Here is a 6000-nt window from a genome sequence, read left to right as displayed (position 1 = left end):
AGAGCACATGTGAGTCCAGACATGATCTCCGTAGGCTCTTTGCCCTGTGTCTATTAATTAGTTGATTCATTCAATTTTTCTTTCTCTTATTTGTATTTCTTTCTCTTATTTAATGTAGTTAATTAATTGATTCATTCAATTTTTTCTTTCTCTTATTTGTTGTAGAATACTTGCTATAATGTCATTGCTAGGCTACAACAAGAGAGCTGTTTTAAAGAAGTCGCTACCAATAAATTCAGCTGCTTGCCCTTCCTAAATTTGTGCACTCTATTGCAGAAAACAAGATGAGAAACCAAGGAATGAGAAGGCGTTCTAATTAAGTTGGCATTGCTGTTTTAGTGTTCTTCATGAGTCTCAGGATTCTGCCCACTTCATTTGTGTTTGCTGTTGGTTTGGTTTTGTGTTTCCAGATCTGGGCATCTGAGACTGACTCTGGACTGTCCTCCAGAGGCGTGTGTGTCAGGAATGTGCTGAGTGGTGGCCATCTCTCCAGCAGGTCTCATGTCATAAACCCGGCAAGAATCCTCACGGGGGACTGGGCAGATCCAGGGCTCCCAGTCAGTCCTTACATGGGCAGAAGCCGATTTGTTCTGAGCCTGCATCACTCTCAGATCAGTTAAGCAAACCCACGAACATGATGATTTGAGTATGAGATGCCATTCTGTGTAGAGTCATCTGGGGGCTAAATATGCTCACAGGAAGCAATGTGAAACAATATTCTAAAATGTAGATAGACCTTGAAAGGTTTCTATTCTAGCTAAAACCATCTGATGGTTAAACAACTGATAGCCCATGCCCTGAATGAGTTTTATTTTTGTCTGTCTGTCTGCATGAATGTGGAGGCCAGGGATGGACCTTGGTTGCTTTCCTTGCTCTCTCTCTGTCTTGCTTCCCAAACAGCTTCTCTCACTGGCCTATAGCTCTCTAATTCAGTTTGACCAGACTGCAAGTTCCAGGGACCTACCTGTCTCCTCCTCCTCCTCACATCTAGGTGTACAAGCACATTTTTTTCCTGTGGGTTCTGGATTTATAGCTCAAGTATTCCCCACTATGTGTTGAGCACCTTACCAGCAGAGCCAGTTTCTAAGCCCTTTTAATTTTCTTTCTTTGAGATGACTTTAGTAGAAAAATCAAAGACTCTTGGGGAATTTGAACTTGAGTGCTGAGTAAGGACCTAAGACCATCAGAAAACACAGACATTTACATCACAATTCATAATAGTGACATAATTTCAGTTATGGAGTAGCAATGAAATAATTTACTGGCTGGGTAGCTGAGGAACTGTATTAAAGGGCCACAGCATTAGGGAAGTTTGGAACAACTGCTTGACTATGCTGTAAACTATATTAGTATTTTTAAGTTTACTGTGTATGGCTAAAACAATCTGTAACAAAATTTAGCTTAAAACATATGACAAAAGGCTTATAGTTAAAAATACCTATAGATGGATAATCTTAATTTGCAATAATATACTACATATGTGATTCATCTTTTGTTTAGAATATACTGTATATGTAACTTGGATTCAACTCTTGTTTAAAAAATAGGTTTATTGAGAAGAATAGATATTTTTCAATAGCATCCCCATGGATGGCAGCCCTCTTTATTTACTAAGGTTAAAAAAGAATACATATAACGTAACTTTACCACCATCTTGGTTAACATGGCCATGTGGTTAAAAAAAGCCAAGGTATATTTAATAAATAAGGTTTATAAATCCCTAAGGTCTACTCAGGTTAACCATAGCTGGCTTAAAAAAAATCGATGTCTAGCTTCTTTGTCTTTGCTAACACTTTGTTAAGCTTTAGCTTTTTATAGAAACTGAGTCATATAAAAACCTGATATTCTGGCTGATTTCTTCCTCATCTACAGTAGACCTCCTTCTCTTCCACCATACCCAGGGCCACCATGTCCTGTTTTGTGTTTGTTTTTGTTTTTGTTTGTTTAATTCACATGGTACATGCCATCGAGACTGAATCTGATGACACTCTCCCGTGTCTAATGAAAGTGCTAGACCCGGACTATGGGTTCAAGCTGTACTTGTTGAATTCATGAACAAATATGTATAAATAGGAACTAAAGTAGGCCAATCAGCGAGCTGCTTTTTACAGGAATTCTGTGACAAGTGAACTTCCCTTTTATTTGCAGTGGCAGCCAAGGTCGGGTGCAGGTCAGGTCAAATCCATCTGTTTCCTCCTCTCTTTCTAGATCTTCTGTGTCAACTCTTGTATCACAGTGACCTAGAGGGGAAGCTCACACAGAGAGGCAGAGACGGTGCCTATCGCTGTCCTACAGAGATGCACCACACTGTGGCATCCCAGAAGACAGGCCTGCTGACTCTTGCACACCTTAGAGGGCAGAACAACGTAAACGTTTCGAGAGTACTCTGCAGCCCGGTCTCTCAGGTTCAAATCCATCCGAAGCCCCGAGTTTAGCTATCTCTTTTCTCTCTGCTTCCATTTTCTCAGCCATGGAACAGAGGATATCAGCACCTACAGCAGTGGTGTGAGTTAATAAGGGGTTGAATGATCTGAACTGTCTGGAAAGCCAACCATTTACAGAATTGTGTGGTGGGAGGGTAACTGTACTGGGAAAACTTGAGTGCAGGCAATGTAAGTGTCAGAAGTGTGCGGCCAGTTTATCTGCGATGTACATTACAAGTGATGAGGCTTGCTGCCCTCCCTCCCTAGTTCTTCCTGCGGAATCTTGAGCTAGTTGGGATGAACAGACACAGCTGCTCTCTCTGCCAGATGGAACAAGTAGGCCACGCCTTTGCTTAGATGGCCTTTCAGGATCTATACAGAAGGCAAACGATTGGGATGGCATCTGCTCTCTGAGTTGCATTGGTTCACAGATCATCAACCTGATGCAGGTGCAACGGTCATCCAGGGCGTCTGTGTGGGTGTTGGTGTGAGAATTTTGTCTGAAACTCTTCTTTCCATGTAACTGCATGACAGGTGGACGGTGTCAAAGGCATCTCGGAATGATGCCTAAGAATTTCCTTGTCGGTTTTGATCTTTTCATTTGGGATCTCTGTCAGCTTTCCCCCCTCTGCTCTAAGGTGTCTGGGTCAAGCCCTCCCTCTCCTGCAATGGCCTCCAATGAGCTTCCGTTGCTCTCCATGTCTAAGACCCCTTCAAACAGAATGGAGTTCCTTAGCACGTTTTAAAATAATGCAAAAGCCTCCAGTGTTCACAGCCTGTGATTGTGTCCAGTTGGGGTGTGAGTTTGGCTTGCTGCACTTTGCTGGTAGCACAGCATCCAGCACGCTGCATCTTCGGAGCAGTGAGCAGTTCCCCCAGAGCAGTGAGCAGTTCCGTGGTAATTCTTACCGGGAGGTCTCAGGTCAGGTAGGATCCCGCTTCTCTTCCCATTTGTCCTGTCTCTTGCATCTTTTTCTTATGGCCTGTGCTTTAGTCGGCCACAACCACCTTGCCTGAACTACCTTGTAGTCCCTATTTCTAGTTAGTTTTCCCTCATCTTTGCCATGTTGGTTCTGATGATACATCATTTAGATATCAGTTCAACAGTCATGCATTCACAGAAACATCCAGAGTAGGCCATATACTGTCAACCATATGGCACCATCACATCGCAGGTTATTGTTATACACTGAGGTAACGGTCTGTGGCTTCTACTACAGCAGAGTGGACATAAATCATGAAATGATGGATGATGATAAAGAGTTAAAAATCATTATACGGCTGTGTGATCTGCAAACGCATTCAGTGACATTTTGCTCTGTCCCTTCTATGTTCTAGCTGCTCCAACAGGACCAAGAACAAGGTCGGTGGGGTAAGAGATGAGATTCAGGGGGAGCTTTCTACTCTGAATCTGCTTCAGTTCAGGGAGCAGCTAGATCCTGACCAATGGAAAGACAGTGACTATTTCTCTCAAGGATCTACCAGCTCTTGTGGCACCCCAGCATGGTGACTAGTGACAAGCACAGATGGAAAGTGTAGAGTTGAAGTTTCATGTTGATTACTCCCACAGTTGTAGCCGGTCTCTTTCTATGTGTGGAGGTGTGAAGAGAAATGTCCCCATAGGCTCACAAATTTGAACACTTGGTGCCCAGTTCTTGGTGCTGTTCGGGAAAGTTAGGGAATTCCCTTTTGGAAGTAGAGCAGTGCTGAAGGAGGTAGACCAATGGGAGCCTACCTCCAGTTCTCTCTGTTTACTTCCGTGTGCCAATGAAAATGTGATCAGTCAGCTTTCTTCTTTCTGCTTCTGCCCCATGCCTTCCCTGCCTGATGCGGAATCTTCTCAGCCAAGATGTGTTGCCCGGAATCTTCTCAGCCAAGATGTGTTGCCCTAGCCCTAGGCCCCTCAGTGTGGTCCTTGAGGATAGGGGGAAAGAAGGTGGAGGGTCAATGACACAGACTCCTGGAGTCAGGTGAGAAGGAAGCAGACTTGTTTATTATAGGATTGGGGTGTGTCCTTATACCCCACCATCTGATTGGCTGGCTAGGTCATGAGCTCTGTCATCATTTGTCCCCAGATGCCAGGCAGATCTTAAGGGTGTAAAATGCAGATGTAGCTATGGTGCATGCTTGGGTCACTATGGGCTAGCAGTAAGGATTTGCTGACTCATTCCTCCTACAGTGATGGACTTTTCTTCTCTAAGGTGCTTTTGGTCATGATGTCTTACCATAGTGACAGGGAAGTCCCTAATACACCATTCGAGAAGAAAGATTGACAGTTGCTGTATATCTGCTTTGCTTGTAAGTCTGGGGTTGGTGCTAATGATCCAGCCAACTTGCTCCTTTTCAATGCTTTGTCGTCCTTTGCCTTCACGCTCCACTATTGCTTAGTACCTGTACTTAAGTAGTATTTAACGTTTATGTGTGTCTCTCTTATTGAAACATCACCAGTTATACTGACAGCTCTTAGATTAGTTCACTTGATTTCCATTTCCACTTGCTGTGCTACACTCTCGGTGGTCATAAAGGTCATAATCACATGGGTTTCTTGAAGGCTCTGTTTCATTGCAGGACACCGCTGGTCACTAAGTGCCCTGAGTCACAGAGCCCCACAATTCCAAGGGATCGGGGGACACTTTTCTGATCCTCCCTCTTACACTGGGGAAAAGTGTGACCCAAGGAGGTCTCCTGCGACGGGGCCTAGCTAAACTGGGTCACTGGTTCTCGCTCCAGGTGCTCACCCCACTTTATTCTGACCTCCTTCCTACTGCATTCTGTAGTCCTTAAAAAGTGATAGACACCCCCTCCCGCCCCCTTGCTGGCAGAATCAACCTTTGACAAAAATGAAGAGAGAGATGCTTTTGTGTTTTGAAGCCATTTTCCTCTCGTTTCAGAGGAAGGAGATTCCCACGAGTCCCCTTTTTGTGGCACTCAGGAATCATTTCACTGTGATCCGTAACCTTAGTGGATCCTGTGAGTGTCTGTTACCACATGATTGATGTACAACAATTTCCATTTATATATCACAGCTCTGTGACACCATCCATTTGGAGGGATGACTCCAAATCCAGGAGGCTGACTAAAGGAGGAGGGAAAGATACTTCTCAACACAGGTCACCCACTGTGCACTCCAGCCAATGTGCTTAAACGTCTCTGAGCCATCTCACAGGTTGCTACCCTCAGTCTGGGCTTCAGGCATCGGGAGCTCATTCGGTTCACATTTAAGCATGGCCAGTAGTAACTTCAGGGGCTCACATGCAGTCTGCTGCCTCTCTGACACAACACATAAGCAGAGCTTCCTGAGTGGTGAGTTGGGAAACCAGACACTTGCTTCTCTGGCTGCTCCCCTGTCTTGCACTCTGGGAAAATAACTCTGAAACAGAGACTGGTCTGTGCTGGCTGCCAACTTCAGATCCCTGATTACACCAATGCCCAGGACGTTCCTGATTTCTATTCTTCTCTCCCACTCTTAAAAGAACCCAGAAGATGGCTGTTTCTAAGGGCAAAATGACAAGCTGTCGCATTTTGTGAGCCATCTTTCGTAGGAAGCAAAACTCAAGAAGGGCCTTGTAACCTATTC

The sequence above is a fragment of the Mus musculus genome, chromosome 1 (genome assembly GCF_000001635.26).
Source record: "Mus musculus strain C57BL/6J chromosome 1, GRCm38.p6 C57BL/6J".
Lineage (NCBI taxonomy): Eukaryota > Metazoa > Chordata > Mammalia > Rodentia > Muridae > Mus > Mus musculus.
This window is presented reverse-complemented; position numbering follows the sequence as displayed.